We start from the raw sequence: 18,889 nt of genomic DNA, 5'->3' as shown, positions 1-18,889 counted from the left end.
GGAATTCAGGGATTCAGTATTTTACAGTTCTTCAGCTGACCACGAGCTGAGCCGTGAAACTCTGTTGAATTAAGCACAGTCATAAGGCAACAAGAAACGACACCTTTTTTTGTGTTTCATATTATCAGATTGGTCGCACATTGAATGTTGCTTGTGTTTATTGCAGCAAGAGAGTAAGAATGCTGGTGCCGATCCAATCCCTTACTGATGCTCACTGAATCATCCCTACTTAAGAAGGGCTACACCATGACTGACCCACAAAGAGTATAAATCTCTGATCTCCACACCAAGCTACATGTGTGCAATTCCCCGGCCCCACAGCCCCTGAGATCTAGGGGGCATATTACCAAGCAATAGCGATAATTATCGCTATTGCTTGGTTAGAGACAAAAATTTACCGCTGAGCTGCGGTGATTTTTACCGCAAATAAACCTTGGTATTAACAAGGTTTTCCGCAAATGCGATAAAAATCGCCGCAATGCATGAACATCGCTGAAAATTCAGCGATATTCATGCATTACCGAGCTAATGCTCTTAGCCATGTTATCCACCTCCCATTGTATAACATGGCTAAGAACTGCTCAGGGCAGGTGTTAGCTTTTGGAGATATTCTCGCTTAGCGCGAATATCTCCAAAAGTTGGTAATAGGAGATAGCGATGTTAGCGACTGTTTTCAGTCGCTAACATCTTGGCACGCCCATTTTGCATGTCATTAGTGATAAATATCACTGACATGCAAAGTGGGGCCCAAGATGGTCGCTATCTCCTACTAGCTGTCGCTAACTAGTGTTAGCGACAGCTAGGTAATAGGGAGATAATTTTATCTCTGCTTTCTTGGCTTTTAAAGCCAAAAAAGCGGAGATAAACCCCCTTGAAAATATGCCCCTGTGTTTCTGCTCTCGAACTAAAATTGTGAGTTGTAAGTTAGTTTCCCGGTGGTTTGATTGACAGTCATCTTGATGTTTCTTTCGAAGATCAGGAAACAAAGTAGGTGGCCTTGACAAGAAGAGCACAGGAGGACCTGGCAGCTGAGTACCTAGAAGAATATAATGAAAAACAAAGCAGAGAAGGAGAGCTGACAGTAGAAAAACAAATTGCATATATGGGCCAGTGAACACTCAAAAATGAGAGCAGTAGTGGCCATAACTAAGCATACACCCTGGTTGTGTTAGTATCTATCAAAACAGGGGTGTTGTTCCAACTGAGAAATACATGGAGGGGATACACTTGGTAATATGCAGTAGATTAGATAGAAAATACATAGTACTTGTGAACATCTACCCCCATATATAGATGAAACCTCCAACTTGGACAAGGTACATGACTAGCCTACCCCATTAACTGCAAATTGTAGAGGGATATTTCAATTTTTAACTGATATAAAACGCAATAGATCATATCCCCAATTGCCCACAATGGTAGTGATTAGAACAACCAAAGCCTTGAATTACTGGATAAAGCAGTGAAACCTAGTGGACTTAGGGAGAGTGCATCCCCTCGGGATCAAGAACTATTCATTTTACTCTGGCATGTACAACTTACACTTGCACTTGCGACTAGATAGACCCGTAAGGACATTGTTCAAACTAAGGAGGCTATGATACAGATGTTGTCCTTAGATAGGGAGGAAATTGAGCTCAGAAAATCTACGATAAGGACTAATCTTATTGTTGCCAATCCCCCTGGACCTGAACTTTACCTTATTTTAGTCAACCGTTCTTACCACAGGTTTCTTTTAACACGTTTTCGCCTCAATATGATTGATCTGAATTTAGGTCATTTTCCAGAATGGAGCACCCCTGAACAGGCTCTGCCGTACACTTGCGATACTTTTTCTAAGCAGGACACAATGCATTTTTTGATGTTTTCTGCTCACTACAAGGCAGTAAGGATGAAGTTCCTTGTTCCCATCTTTAAGGAGGCAGGGTTTTTTCAAGTTAAGCCCGCTCTCCTATACCTGCAACTATTAAATAACCCTAGGGTTATTTTTCATGTGGCCAGTTATTTGGTGGGTGCTATTCAGCTTAGGAACAGGAAAATGATAAATTGTGATTAACTGTATTCATATGAAGCTGGTCATTTATATTGTCAATATCATTTTGTATTGGGAAATGCTATAAGGAGGCAAAATATTTGTGATATGATTTTTAATGTTTATGAAATTTGTGGGATTTTTTTTAACTTTTCATTTTAATATATTTATTGTAATAATTTTAATGTGTTAATAATGTATATATAATGTATATATAATGTATATATAATGTATCACCGTCTTTTTATGATATTGAATTATCGAAATAAAGTATCTTGACTGACTGACTGACTGACTAGATAGATCCTTATCTTACCCCACAAGTGTATACAGTAGTGAAACACAGAGTACATAACTAGAACCTACTCTGACCACAGTACACTGACCATAACATTGTAATCGGGTAGAACTAGGACTGTCATTCCGTCTTGGAGATTGCATGTAGAAGGACTCGATGATCAGATATTTAGAATTACCACAGAAGAGGAAATATAGAACTGGTCTAAAGTAAATAGGAGCACTGCTTCATCTGAGCTGGTGGAATGGGAGGTCATTAAGGTCATAATTAGGGAACAGGTTCTCAGGGACATAGAAAAAGAACACTGGAGAACACAGAGGTCAAAGAAACTTTAACAGGGAAAAAAGAGAAACTGACTCAATTAACAGAAATGTTCAGTATTTACAGTTACGAAAAACATTTAGCGAGGGCCCTGGATAAACAGTACAAAGCAGTCAGACTTCCAGCCTGGCTGGCCAATCCACAAAGAAAGAGGTACCCTGTAATGTAGCTCTGAACTTTCAAAGGAATGATGGTATAATGAATAAATAAGATAAATGATGCATTTGTGAGGCATTTTGAGACACTTTCTAAGGTACCAGCAGGTTTTGACTTGAAGATAATACAATAATAGCAATATTACTGTCCTAAAATGGTGAAGGGATGCCCCAGAACTGGCTCTGTATAGGCCTTTGTCAATACTTAACACAGATGATAAAGTGTTGAACAAAATACAGCCAAATAGACTACTCCACAACCGTGAATTAATACATATTGATCAAAATGAGGTTATTCCAGGACAGGACACTGCAATTAATGTATGAAGGCTATTGCAGATCTTCGATTTTCCTGTAGGAACACACCCAAAATCAGTAATAATTCAAATACTTCAATTGATTTAAAAAAAGCCTTAGACTCCATGCAATAGTATTTCCTAGATTAAGTACTGGGAAAGTTTGAACCAGTGTCAGACTTTAGGTCCTGGAATAACTTACTATGCAGGGCCCCATTGGGTCAGAATAAGCAAATATGTATGGAATATGCAATGGGGAGGGGAACAATGCAGGGATGCCCTGGGTCCCCATTGCTGTTAGATATAGTGGTTGAATCGCCTGCATGCATAATAAGGAACAGAAAGGCTTTCAGAGGCTTCACTACTAGGGATTTAACACATTTTGTCTTATTAAATGCAGACAACAATCTGTTCTGTATACAGAATGGACACCGGCGAAAAGAGGGAGCTGTAAGAGCCTGAGGAGGTTTGGGGGCAGTATTTGGACTGAGAGTGAATCGAAGTGAAACAATGTGTTCCAAATTAAGCATTGTTAGAAATGGGATCTCTTGTTGGCTAAGGCTTGCGCCAAAGCCAGGCAGAGACCACCACTCTAGTCAGGGCTTGGAAGTTACACGCCAAAGATAACCCATGCTCACCCCCTTGGTAGCTTGGCACGAGCAGTCAGGCCTATCCCGGAGACAATGTGAAAAGCGTTTGCGCAACACACACACACACAGCAGCAACACACTAGGCACACCACAAAAGGGACTCCACACAAAGTTATATATCAAAATAGCCTTTGTATTACCATATACACATTAGATCATAATCACACATATACACTGTGACAACTGGCACTGGGCAGTATCTACAGTGGATTATATACACCTGACAGGGCCACTGGGGCCACTGTCCTAACCATCACAAATCACCAATTGTAAATGTAGCACAAATAATAAACGTAGAGCACAACCAGTAACTACCGGTAAAAGTTAGGAACACACTAGGCAATAATAATCACCTTAGGCGTCTAACACGGTATGCAGTCACTGTAGGCATAAACACATGAGATCTAAAAACCATTAGCATAACACATTACGCACTTGGCATCACAAGCATAAATACATATGGCAATACTTGAAAGCATGAGCACCAATAGATATAGGACATATAATCAATGTGGAACACCACCAGTAATTACTGGCAAACACTGTTCTCAGTAGTGGAGCCTGCAACATAAAACATATTATGCCATCAGCATCACATCAAGCGCAAACCAACTTATGTGCCAACTCAGAACTCTGCACCCTATGTTCAGTAAAGTCAGGACTGGCTGCAAAAGGAGCGAAAGCAAAGTGCGCCAAACTCACCTAAACGTGGCAGCTGCCCACTAATTGCTGAGCAGCTGTGAAGGCGAAAAGTGCAGGTTTTTGCTGGAACAAGGGCGCTGGGGTCATGCCCTGCCCCGGGGCCCCTCACTGAATGTAGCCTGCTTGGCACCACTGTGCCCTTTTGAAGCCCCACTCCGGGACTTCTCAACATAAATGCCACCAAATGAAATGTCGCAGCTGCCCACTGTTGTGCGGGGCAGCTGGAAGCAACCAACAATCACTGTCACCCTCTGTGCCTCTGAAGAGCATTCCCAGGGGGGAGGCACCGACAATGTGCCCCGACCTCACCCCTCCTGATACACAACACAGCCCCACTCACCGGGACCTTCTCTGTGAGCACTCCGCCCCTCCATGGGCTTTCCTCTGGTCTCGGGGCGGCGGCGGCTGTTGTGCTGCACACGGGGCTCTCCTCCAATGTACCGAAGCGTGGGGTAGGCTCAAGTCTGCTTCCTTGCTGTGGCGTCTCCTGTAGAGCCTCTGAGGCTCCAGGTAATTAGGCGGCACGCGGGGCTCCTACCTCTGACACCGGTGCCCCGCCCGCACCTTCAGCCACTCTCCGCTCCTCCCTGGGCACCATAGGGGCTCTCCCTTGCTCTCGTGGGCCCCGGGTGCAGACGCCGCCTTTGTCCTCGCAGCCTTCTTCAGTTTACAGGAGCGCGGGGTGGGCTCCCGACGGCTTCCGGCTTTGCTTGTGGCCCCGCCCACGTCCCAACACAGGTTGCCTGGCTTCCTGTTCAAGCCGGGCTGCGGCGGTGATCTCGGCAATTCCTTCCTGCAGCACAATACGGGGTAGGCTCCTGTTATTAAGCACAAAGTCCCTGGTGCGGTGAGCACCCGCTAGGGGTATTAAAACGGCACACAGTCCCTGGCGGGGTGGGCACCCGCTAGGTGTATAGGCGCTGTAGCATCAAGTCCAGGAAAATTCTTTTTAGAATGAAGGGGGGGCAAGGGCTGGGCCCAGGTAGGCCAGCACACAGGGCCCTGCAGCATGGAGGCAGTCCCTAGTGGTGGTTCCTCCTGGTGAACAGCAGCAGCAGCATGTCCCCTCAAGTTCGGAACACAGAGAGAACAACTTGCATGGGGTCACAGCCCCTTCTCTTATACACAGATTTCCTTTGTCACAAAGGTGCAGGGCAAGGAGGAAACCAGATGCAACTAGTTTGGGGGAGCTTTGAAGCACTTTGTTGTGCTCAACTCCTCTCCCCTATGTCAGGTGGGGGCTAGGTGCTCAGATGCACCACAGGGGGCGGAGGCAGCATTGTGGAGGGAAGGCACAGCCCTATTCAGGTCCCAGGTGAAACTCCTCCCTTCCATCTACATGCAGATCTCCCCATTCACCACCAGGCAGACCCATCCTGGTTCCTGTAGCCAAGCACACCATCCAGCCCCTGTCACTCATAAGCCAGACATGCACTCCATATTAGGCAGGCAGACACACAGCACACAGAAATGCCAACTTCTAAAAGTGGTACTTCTCCTCCAATCACAATAAATCTGCTCACACCATTGCGCAGCATTTATTCTCACGAGTTCACACATATCAAACTCACCCCTGCACTCCTCTCACACCAGGAATTACTATGGACACATATATTCCATATGCATTCCTATGGGAAGGCAGGCCAATCTCACCACACGCACTCAGAGTGTGTATGCACTTTACACTGCGACACAGTGCTAAAGTGCGCAGAAGCCAAAAACTACTAGTATCAGGTCACATTCCGGCCAATTTTAAGGATCTCATTTGGCCGCCTGATTTTGCTTGTCCCAGCTCTCTTGGAGGCCCGGCCAAAAACTTGGGGGTCTGGTTCGGACAGGATCTTAAGTTTGAAGTACATCTAAAAAAACTTACGGCGACCTGTTTTGCGACCCTCAAGTCACTAAAAAGGTTCCTTCCACTGCTCCATAGGGAAGCAAAAGAGACGGTTCTGCGTGCTCTGATTCTATCAAGGCTGGATTACTCCAATGCCCTCTTTAGCGGTCTTCCTAAATATCTCATCAACCGAATGCAGATTATTCAGAATGCGGCGGTCCGACTTTTATTCCATCTCCCGAGAAGAACTAGCGCTTCTGCTCATCTCCGAAAGCTCCATTGGCTTCCAGTGGCCCATCGTATTGTGTTCAAATCTCTGGTCCTGGCCTTCCGTGCCCTGCATCAACACGGACCACAATATTTGCACAAGAGGTTCACGTTTTATTCCCCTCGCCGTGCACTCCGATCAGCTAATCTCCTTCTGATGTTTACGCCTAAAATCAGATATGTGAGATTGGGTGGTCAATCTATTTCTGTCCAAGCAGCTCGATCCTGGAATGCCCTGCCGCTCTCTTTGCGTGCGTCAGCCACACTGGCAGAATTTAAGAAGGGGTTAAAAACTCACCTTTTTAATCTCAGTATCTAGTTGCTTCCCTTCTTCCTTGGTTCGGCTCTGTTCTAGTTCACATATCGCGCCAGGATACTCTGTAGTAGCAGAGCGCGTAATAAAATCTTTTATACATACATATACATACATACACATTGAAAGGCAAAAAGGTTAGGGGTGAACCTGCCAAAAGGGCCAAGTCCAACTAGCATGAACAAAATAACGATGAACCTTAGGCCATGATGAAAGGACTGAAATGGGACCTAAATACTAGGAGGTGTGTGAGGGTACAAATATATAAAATAGAAACATATTTACCAGAAGTTCATATTAAAATTACAATACACGCAATGAAGGAGACCAGAACCCTTCTGGAAGACATTATCACTATCTGTGGAGGGAAGAATGCCCTAGGCAAAAATTATGTCTTTACACTAATTATTATATTTTTTTACCATTCTTCCATTCAGAGATTATGAAGACAATGTTACAGGAAATAGACTCCATACTAGTAGAACTATATAGGGGTGAGGAGGGCAGATGCAGAACGAAACTACCGATTCCTGCACAAGAAGGCAGGATGGTGGTTTTAGACTTTGATCTGCCAGTCTAAAATAGGGCGTTGATGGATGACATATTTCAACTGGCAAAGACTAGAGAGCCCACTTGCAATACAGCACCTAGAAAATGGCACACTTAAGAGTGAAGTAAAAATAGCCTATGCCCTCACCATGAAAACAAGCAGACCATAAAGTTAAATTAAATCAAGCATTGGCAAAGCCAATGGGTCGCGCCTATGCAAGAGATATTGTCTTTGCAAATGTGTTTTAGCCATGTTGTCTCCAATGCACTACCCTTTACCTCTCTCAATATATTCTCTAACTCTACTCTCTGACTCATCCCAAACTTCATTCTACTACTATGATCTCGAAGATAACCCTTTCTAGACTCTCCCCTCCTCTATCCCTCCTTAGATCACTGTAAACCTCATCTTAATACTATGATCTCTCAAACAACCCATCTAAATGATTGCCTTACCTATCCCTCCCTTGACTGATCCCAAAACTCTTTTTACTACTATGTTCTCGCTAATCGATTTCTCGAAATTCTTCCCTCCTCCTTCTCTTCTTGTTCTCATCTGAAACCTCATCTTACTACTATGATCTCCCAATAAACACTTTCTAGATTCTTTCCTCTGCTATCCCTCCATTATCCTTTTCAATCCAACTAACAGGCTTACATGTTCACCACTCAAATTCACTATACTAATCCACCACTAATCCTTTTTGAGTTCCGGAGTAGCATGCTACTTTCCAAAAAGCAGTTTTGGGCCTTGTCAGGGGTAAACCCTATATAAATAAAATTACAATACAGTATTTCCTGGCAGTGGCACTGAGGTGGGTCATGAGGTGTGAGTGAGAACTCACATGCTAGAGGGAATGATACACTTTTCATACCAAACTCCAAATTATACTGGACATATTACCTTAAAAAAAGGGGAAAACAGAGATGAAGACAGGCTAATTTAGGTATTCCATTACTGTTGGCAAGAGCGCTGGAAAGAACACACACCCAAAGGTCATACATCGCAGAACTCCCGCTAGAGGTGATAGAAACTCAGCTGCACCAGGGTGACTGGAGAAGGATAAGCGTGTGGTCAGAAAAGGGGATTAAACTCTAAACGAGGTCTATGAGAAGGTAATTCAGTGAGAGAATTTGAGGATGTAAGTAGAGATTACGATATCCCAGGGTGGCATTTTCTACTATGCTGCGATTTTGAGTGGCCATAAGGAAGATATTGAAACTGGGAGGTGAGGATTCATTTGGGCATCAGGGGTTGAAGGTAATATGTACCATCATTGGGAAGAACAAACAGTAGCATTAAAGAATCAAGCATTGATAATTCAGTACAAATGTTCACTAATCCCCCGAGGGAAGCACAGATAATTGATGGTAAGAGACCTGTGGAAGAAGCGGAATGAGGCAGAGTACTGCGAAACATCCCTAACATATCCATGAATGCACTGTTCTGATTAATTTACCCTTACTATTTGCTTAGGGCATATTTGATGTCTAAACAACTTAACACGACATGCCATGAAGCACAGGCCAAATGCTACTTTACTAGGGACTTGCAAAGTAATTTAAATATGGCAATTGGTGATTCTCCAATGTAACCATGATTTAAGGAGTGAGCACATGCACTCCAGCACTGTTTAGAAGTGGTGAAGTACAAAGAATCCTAAGGCCAGAAGAAAACTTTTGGATACCTTGCAAAGAGGAGGATGAAGCTTCTTTGACAACAGGGTTGGATTGGTAATGTGGGCACTCGGGAAATGGCCGAAGGGCCGGTAGCCAAGTACCAGCTGTGGGCTGCTTTTTTTGCAGCCTGGGGGTTGTCTGTGCTGTTAGGATGCTGCCAGCAGCCCAGTGGATGCCTGAGTGGCCTTTCTAGAGGCAGATGGGCGAGGTATCACTACCTTTCTCTCGCTGGACCATTAATGTATGCTGATTGAGAGGGGGCAGGGGGCCTGAGCAGAAGTGGTCTCACTTGCATGCATGTGTGGCTCAGCAGTGTGAACTAATCTGTGCATTTTTTGGTATCTAAGTGAAGTTAATAAAACATACCTCCTACTCCTTTTCTTTGCATAAAACTTCGCTGAAGCAGTGTTTTGTGGAAAGGCAATACGCAAATGTGGGCCATTTTTTTTTATTTCCCGGGCCGATTTCTGATCCCAATCCAACCCTCTTTGACACCTCTTCCTATTTACTTTGTGAAAAGAGGGACACGTACCAAGGTACTAATCAGGAAAACTCTTCCGATTGGAAAAGGGAATTTTGTATTTGCACACAGTTATTTTTCTGATTTTATGAATCACAGGATTTGCAACCACAATGCACCATTAAACACCGAATGTATAACGATACAACGCGTGGTGTTTCCACATGTGGCACTACATCGCAAGTAGTTTCAACGATTTGCCCTAGGTGGCACGCTGGATTTAGAAATAGTATAAATTAGTATTCCTACTCCAGATAGCGCAACAGCAGGGAAGGTGTTGGATTTAAAATCCAACACATTCCCTGGTGTTGCATGCCACCTAGCACAAGACATTGAAACGCCTTGCGATGTAATGCCACGCCTGGTAACAATGCGGTCGTTGTAACCGCGTTGTTATCAACCCACGTGGTATTGCCAGCTTTGTAAATGCTGTCTTCCTTAAACACCTGACCTTGATTACCAAAATACTGGGAAATGTATTACTAAACGTAGTATGAAATGGAGTACAAAAGATGCAATGAACTACAGTACTACGGGTAATGTGAAACTTAACTCTAGCTATCAGCTGGAACATTAAAAAAACTAAGAAGTGTGGGGAGAGACAGGAAAGAAGAGCAAAAACAGGGAAAACCCAAACGTTGGCAGCAGAAATTAAGATGCAAATAAAACACTAGCACTGGGTACATGGGAGCTGAAGCATTGAAGGCAAATGTCAGGGGAGGCAAGAGCTCAGAAGACTGCATCAGTAACATAGGGACAGCTAGGAGCAGCAGGGCTTTGCAAGCAGAAAATAGTTCATAGTTACAGGAGTCAAGAGAGTTCAATGCAAAATAGAGGCACTCTTCCATCCTGCTCCATAAGTGCAGTCCTCTAAATGGATGCAATAGGGAATACATCAAGCTTAGAGGGTGCAGTCTAAGAAACAAGGGTGAAGATGAGTTACTTCCGCTCTCTCCGAGTCGTATAAAGTGAGAAGAAAGCATGTCCGTCAGAATATTATGGATTATAGTTCCCAGTATGTTATAAAGAATGTATGTTTCCAGTAGCACTAGCAGAGTATGTGAAATAATTGGAAGTATGGTAGGTAGCAGAGGTGGCACTTGTTCACCCAACTCGTGTGGGGTGCTGCAATGGCTCCTCCGCTAAAGCTGACTGGCGTCGTCCCACTGCTTTTTAGCAGTGCAAAAAAGGAAAAGGAAAATGATGATAACAAAATGTTATTATCATTTTATTTTTCTGTGCTCAAGCCAGTTTTGGGGCATCTCTGGGCTTGGCTGTTGTCACAGCCAGCAGCAGAAGGAGGAGTTGATGTGCATGACTGTTTGGCCACCCGTCTTGCGCCGGCCAAACAGTCATGCGCTCTGAGCATGTTCTCCACTCTGCTGTATTGCACTGCTTGGGTGGTGAACATGCACAGACTCCCACTCCCTCCCTGAGCGTTGAACCAGGCCGCTCAGACCAATAACAATGCTGCTGTCATGCTGATGGCAGAAGCGTTGAGATTAGTTTAAAGGAGAATGTGTGCTTTCTGCTTCCCGGAAGAGAAGTGGAGGAGAGACGACAGAGGAGAGATGGCAGAGGTAAGTGAATTTTTCTTTTTTTTCCACCGCTCCGCCATCCCTGTTCCGTACTAGCCACCACTGGTGGAGTGTGGTGTCTTATGCGTTGGCCACATTTTGGGGGAGGTGGTGTAATCAGACATAAAATATCACCACTCCTTCAGCAATGTGATCACTATCAACAGCTATCACTGCAATCAACTATTTCAGCTTGCCAGCACTTCAGTTTCTTTCCTCGTTCCCTTTCAGCGCCTTCTTTACTTTTTTGACAGTAGACCTCCTTGAATATGAGTGTCCGGAAATTGGTAAGTCTAGCATCCATCATACATAAGACTCCTTCTCTGATCCTTTGTTGCTGGGATTTATGTACCCTTGATGTTTGAATGCGAATCCAGGCACTTGATAAAACAGGGGCTACTTATTTAACAAAGGGCCCTCATAAAGTCATAGCAAGATATGGTACTATAATTGATGTTATTGGACTTGGCCGACTCTATGGGGTAACCCCAAACTTTTTGCCTTCACTCCTCCCATTTTCTGACCTTGTTTCTGTTGGGTTTTAGGACACCACTTCACCATTGTGAACCGGCGCTAACCTGTTTGTCCTCTCTCCTCTAAATATGGTAAAATTGGCTTGTACATTTATTTACTTATAAGTCCCTAGTAAAGTTGTACTACATGTACCTATGACCTCTAAATGAAATGCTACTAGTGTGCTGTAAGGAGTATGCTTTCAGCGCATCAACATGTCTGCCTTTGATGCAGATGCCGCCTGTAGCTATCTTTCCAAAAACGGTGAAAATGTGAGGTCATTCAGAAATAGACTTCATCAAATCCCCAGTGCGACATCAGTCTGGGACAGATGCCTTTTTCAAGGTCATATAACAGCCATTACGTAACTAATATAGTCTTTTCTGAAGTATTTGTTCCGTATTAGTACATCCATAGATGTATATCATTATTTCAAAAATTCCTAAGGTTACTTTGCAAGTTCCATCGTAGAGAAGATACAATATACAAGAACAACCACTTGACCACTAAGTAAGAAGTGAAACTTCACCTAGGTCGCAGAGCACAGATGAGCACAGCACCGAATTCCCTCTCAACAGAAAGAGCTTCTAGCAAGACTCCCCAAGGCTCTGCGAACCATTCCATTCTGCCTTCATAAACTGGTGCCAGGACTGTGTGCTCACTGAGATGCAATCTAGTAGCTGTTGAACTTGTGCTCAATATAGCTGATAAGATATTCCAAACTGGCAACAAACCATGTAGTTAGTCCATGTGTGCTCACCATTTCTGAAACTCAGGCTTATTATATATTCATCAGCTAGAACTAGTATGGCGTTTACAGATAGTACAGTGAGGGTTTAAGGGCTATAAATAGTGATGTTAAGATTGTTTCCTGTTTTCACTATCATTGAAAAGCTTTGTTGCTTTTTATTATCTTCTGTAATATTACCAATATTATGTGCACTAGATCCCACTAGTTTAAATTCACTATTTTAAAATAATTATGTTGAAATACATATTACTTTGGTAGTGATCTTTAGAGTGTAAATCATTAATGAATGATCGTTTGAATGGCTGCTTCTCCCTGTTACTAACCAAAAAGCATTGACACGACCTCATTTATTTTCTAGGTGGGGATGTGCTGGGCTACAATAACCTGTTTTCCTGTTTTTCACATTCAGTGCCGGTGCATCGAACAAACTTCACTTGTATCACATGTGAGTGTGAAAACACAGGGCTTCATTTACGAAAGTCATAGCTGCTTCAAAACAACGTTGCAACAGTTTTCGCTGGGTCCTCCTTGCGACATGATGGATGCACAGTATTAAATGTATGGCGCTACATGTCGCTAGGAAAGACAGATACATCAGGAATCCTGATGTATCTGTTGGCACACATTGCTGGAGTTGTGTTTCAATACTGGAACTCAGACACCGCCACTTCAGTACACCGCTGGACCTGTGGATACTCTGCCAGGAAGAAGAAATGTTGTACTGCTGAAGGACTGCTGCCCTGGTGGACTACTAGCTTGCTGCACTGCTGCCTTACTGTGCTGACCTGCTGCCCTCTTTCCTGGGTCAGGAGGACTGGACCTGCATTTCTTGAAACTAGAACCCAGAGTTACTTCAAGGGCTAGTTGGCTGGCCTCCTGATCTGAAACCTCAGGGGCATAATAGGCTTCGAACAACCTTGCACCTGCACCTTGACTCTGCCATCTGTGAGTCTCCTCAACCAATAAGGCCACCGAGTCCTGGACCCTTGGAAGTGGGCCTAAGGTGCCAGCCTCTGTGGATCCAGTGCAACAGATGGCTGTATGACACACCCATGCAATCCTAAACAGCGCATGCTTTAACCACGAGCTCTTTACAACAACTGTGTCTTACCACGCATGCCTTTACAATTAATTTTGGTGTAGAGGCGTGATTGGTAAATGTGTATATGTGGTAAAGATTCCACCCCAGCACCACCGTCCTTAGCCCTAAAAATCGCCATACCTGCTTTGTAATCTGCCCGCTCCAGCCCTATTAACAACCCCGACCCTGTACCCTTAGCCCTTAAATCTGGCTCCCTAGCTCAAAAATACCTCGACCACAGCACCCCTGCTCTGAGCCCTAAAAATTGGCACCAGCCCTCAAAATTGACCCTGCCCCGAGTCCTAAAACTCGGTCTCTTCCCTAAACACAACCCAAGACCCCTGCCCTGAGCCCTAACACCAGCCCCCACCCTTAAAACCTACCCAATATTCCCCTGACCCCCTCCCAACTTACCATGCTGTGTACGGGTCCTTCCTGCAGTGATCTGTCCCGGTTCCCCCTCCCGCCCAGGCACTCACACAGCAAGAACACCAACTGTCTTAACCACACATATGCTTGGTTAAGGCATATGTGTGGTAAACACAAGCGTGTTCAACTTGCGGGTAAACAGCCCACATGCTTAAAACCACGCTATGAAGGTAGTTTACCAAATCAACACATCTCCTATGCTGCACTGCACAATCCTGAGAAGAACTGATACATCACCGCTACTGTGTGTACTGGAACCGATGTAAAGACCCGCAATGCATCGCAGCCTGTCATAGCATCAGAACCTCGACAGCGCAATGCATCCTCAGTGTAGGCCCTAACATCCATCGCCGATGGCAGCCTTGATGATGATGCCTGCCCCAATTTGCAGCTTCACAGCCCCTCAGAACTGATGCTTTACGGACACTGCATGGCACATCGTTGACTCCGGACTTCGCATTGCAAACCCTGGTCAAAGGGTTCCTCAATGATGATGCAGGACCGTGAACCGGAGCCTTGGTGCATCTCAGAACCAATGCATCTCTTTAGCTGCACAACGCATCTGCGATGCGAATACTTGCTGTGCAAACCAGGATTTAAGATACTCTGTTCAGAGGGCCTAACTAGGTCCTGCTTGTCGGCCCGCACTCTGCTACAGCCAGTCTGTACTTGTGACTTTGTCCCGGTCCAGTGCGACCAGATATCCACAGGTGTAGCCTTACATCTTTTGGTGACATTTTCTCTAAAATCTCTAGCTCTACTAATTGGAGTTTTGTCGTTTTTGTCTTGTTTTATTTACTAAAAATAATTCTATTTTCCTAATTCTGTTATAGGCTCCTTTTGTGGTGTGTTTTCACTGTGTTACTGTTGCAAAAATACTTTACACTTTGCCTCTAAACAAAGCTTGCCTGCTCTGTGCCAAGCTACCCGAGCGTATAGCAAAGGTTAATTTAGGGTTTGCTTGTGACTTCACCTTGAGAAGAATTGTGGCTAATGCTTGAGTGGAGTTTCACCCTCCTCAACCAGTAACTCAATTTCTTACACACTAGTATACTTTCCCTGCACCTACTGCACACGCTTCTAGGTTCCTTTTAATCCCTGCTTTCTTCCTTTGCAACTGTTTCTGTCTTCCTCTTACTCCTTCTTTCCCACTTTGCTGCTTTTGTCTTTCTTGTTCTGGGTCAAAATCAGATGATTACAAATAAATCCCACTGTACAATTCTGATATGTATTTTATTTATTTATTGCAAGAAAAGGGCACATGCTATTGCCTAATTGTGGGTGCTGTGTGCTTTCAATAAAGGTTTTAAATAAAAAAAAACTTCCATATATTTTTTATAGAAAAATATAGGTGCTTCCTAGCAGGCTGGTGTACTTAGAACAGGTATAGAACTTATTTTTTGTTTTTATGCACACCACTTAAAAATACGTTTCTTATTGGCACAAAAGAAAGGTACTATTGGTTTTGAATTACTGCAACCTGAAGATAAAGTTTAAACACGCAAGATGACTACATAATTTACACAATGGATACAGAATGGAATTAAATTAATTTGCCACAGTAAATTATTCGACCAGCAGCCCTGGTAATGAAGTGCTCTTACTTTTAAGGAGAATGAGCACATGAGGTCATGAAAATTACTATAACTAACAGTGCAAGACAGTCAATGTCTGAAGAGGGCTGATCCATTATCACCTGTTCTTGCCATGTTGGGTGGAAGCAAAATGTGAATGGCTGCTGAACAAACCAGTAGATGAACATGCTGACTCAAAATCTTTGTATGTATGTGTTTATCTTTTATTTATGGCTTTATTATACTACATGAGGCAGGTGTGACACCTAAAGCAGTCTCTCTTTGTGTGGTCTAAAGATGACGAGGTCCTGCAAAGGTAGTCAACTCAAGGCACAAGAGTGTGAACATTTACAGATAATTAAAGTCGAGCATGCTATCAGAGGGCAACTCGTTGCCAGGCAGCAGGGCCGGCCCTAGGCATGTGCAAAGTGTGCACCTGCACAGGGCCGCTAAACCCCAGGGGCCGCCATGACGAGGATCGGTTCTTGGCACTGGCGGCCCCCTGGCAGGATTTGGCGGCCTCCGGATCCGACCCCGGCTAGCAATGGCATTAGCAGCGCCGCGTTGTTGTTTTACTAGTTTCACTTGCCCAGAGTCAGCCAGCAGTTTGGGTCCCAGGGCCGTCAATCTTAGCACTACCAATGACGTGACGGCCCTGGGACAGCCCCCGCACGCTCTGCGCAGTGCGCAACTGCACCTGCTGCTAAGCCGCGCTGTGACGCGTCACGACGGTGGTGGTCACGCTCCCGGCGCCAGAGAGTGCGTGCGTCGTCATCATTGTGAGAATAAAGAACATTATACCAACGCGCCACCGACGATCTCACAGAGAACACCTCTGTCCGACTCCGAGTCCGGCATCTCGACTCTTCCCGTTCCCCGACCCTATTTGGAACGGTGAGACTAGTCTCAGCGGACAGCGGACTTGCAGGTATAGACACAACAAATATAGATTCATTTCAATGATCTGTGAATATTACAGGCACTGTTGTGCAATGTGGATGCAGCAGGCCTCGAACAGTCACTCTTACAATGAAAGCCTGCCCAGTAATGGCTGAAATGGGGCTGAAGGGGTGGGACCTGCAAGCCAGGGCCAAAAAAGAAACGTTCTTGATTCTGCTCAATGTGTGGTATTTATGTTTTTTAAGACTCATAGGGGTAATTTCAGAAAATACAACTTGTTTACCTGCAGCACAGGTACTCCTATGAAAGCACTAGTATCCTCGAAATGTTTTTCCAAGTCCTGTCCTTCTTATGACGTGCACCTCGAAAATCTAGATCAAACATTTCTCATTAAAACAGCTTCAGTGCAAATTCGAATGAGACTCCTAGAAAAATTATATCCTTTATTCCAAAACAATGCTTCTTTTACGAGCTACTTTTTGTTGCTCCATAAAGCTCTTCACATCGATATAAAACTTATTTTATTGCACCTTCTGTGCATGTAACCTACTAATTCAGATAAGCAACATATATACTCATACACTTGCTGGCACCGGACGAGTGGCACCCGAAGAGTTACAGCCACAAGTAATGTCCTAATAACATTCATGAGAAAGGCTCACGTAGTGACATGAAAGATGGCGATGGATTCAGGCTCCGCTTTTTATTTCAATAGCCACGTTCAGAGAGGTTTTATGGGAGTAATGATTATTCTCACTAATACCAAATGTGCAGGATGTAGTGATAATTCCCCTGTTACCAATCTTCGTCATTACAGAGAAGAAAACGGCATTACAGGACAGTAAGCTAGGCATTGCATCCATGGTAGGTGGACAGTGGTCATGCCATGGGTTAAATGACAACGAAACAACAGTAATCATGTCTGATTGTATTGTATATGATCTATAGTACACACGTAGATACATGCATGTGGAAAGCTTGGCGCGCCTAGTCTTTTCAATGCCCTTTATTCGGGTGTTGTCTTGGTTTTCTTTAAGGTTCTTGTCATTTTGTATTTACAAGCCCCTTGCGCGACCAGTGCATCAAGGGGCTTGTAAATAAAATAAGCCCCAGGGTTTTTACTGGTATCCTTGGTCCATGCGGTAAGTCGTGAGGGGGTCGGTGACACCATGAGTTACCCGCACCGGGTGACACCAAACCTAGTGACGCCACTGTATATAGGCATAGAAATCATAACCATGTTTAGACTTGGCTCCGCCCCGTCCGGACCCCCTCTTCCGGGGCCCCCACCTACGCTCCCTGCACAGGGCCACCATGAGCCTAGAGCCGGCCCTGCAGGCAGTGTGGCAAGACTAGTCTGTCCATCTTGTTCCATTGTTTTGATGACCAGCCTTGGACCACTGGAAACAACGGCATATCGCCAACCTTGTTCTTACTGTGCCTCGGAGACCTGAATTTGTCATTTAAGATGGTGATTCTTTCTGCCATCTGCTGTATCGCTCTTTTGGTGCCTGTACAGCCCTCCTCGGACCTCTTTCTACCCTTTGCCCACCTTCATTGTGCTGTTTTAACAGTGACTATCCCTAAGCTTTTTTTGCATAAGGTTGATCTCATGTCAGCACAACATAACAACAGTGTGTTTGGATAACCCCATTCCAGACATTGTTTGGGTACATCCCATTATTGATGTTTTTAACTTTTGTTCCTTCTAAGTGAGCATTATGAAACATGAGAAGATGACATGCAACATATACCAACAAGGAAAAATGAAAAATTTGCCAAGAACTCACTCTCTGCTAAATGTCTTTTATGTTAATGCCATATCACTCCCCACCGGAAGCGAACATTCGTTTGTGCTAGGAGGACCTATTTTTATTTCATCTGCCCCCAAGTTCTTAATACTCAGGTACGTGCCAAAAATCAAAAAACAACTTGTCCAAAAGAAACTGGAGTTAATGCTACTGGTGGTAGTCGTGTAGCATCAAATCGATTGCTGCGTTTAACTGACTGACAATCTGCCAGAAGGCTCATAAACATATTGAAAACATATAACAACATTATGACATGAAGTCAGGGGGTGGGTCAGGTACTGAGAGACGTCTTGCTTCCTTAGAAGCCTGCTTTGGCATAGGCACTAGCAGCAATATCTTGATTTACTTTTTTTCAAATGTACCAAAAACGAAAACTCCCATACAGCCGGTTTCATGACAGAAAGGCATAACCCGCTCTACTACAAGGCCCTTTATTGATTTCAGAGTATAAAGAACTGACGTATGACGTGTGGCTGGTCCCACGTGACTCTCACCTGAGTTGAGCAGATGCCTGAAGATGGGCCAGTTCAAGCAACAGCTTTAAAAATGACATTTCTGCACACTGTCACTAGTTGAGGTAAGGCCACCAATGTAATGACCTATTAAATTGTTCTTCATTCACGGGATGGCCTCTTT

General features: G+C 44.3%; 1 protein-coding gene across 4 annotated transcripts in view; it reads right to left on the bottom strand.

The window, feature by feature from the left end:
* LOC147729103 (uncharacterized) overlaps positions 1-18,889 on the bottom strand; it is a 471,563-nt gene that overhangs the window by 325,301 nt on the left and 127,373 nt on the right. The gene's annotated exons all lie outside the window — the stretch shown is intronic.

The sequence above is a fragment of the Lissotriton vulgaris genome, chromosome 2_2 (genome assembly GCF_964263255.1).
Source record: "Lissotriton vulgaris chromosome 2_2, aLisVul1.2, whole genome shotgun sequence".
Classification (NCBI taxonomy): domain Eukaryota; kingdom Metazoa; phylum Chordata; class Amphibia; order Caudata; family Salamandridae; genus Lissotriton; species Lissotriton vulgaris.
This window is presented reverse-complemented; position numbering and strand designations above follow the sequence as displayed.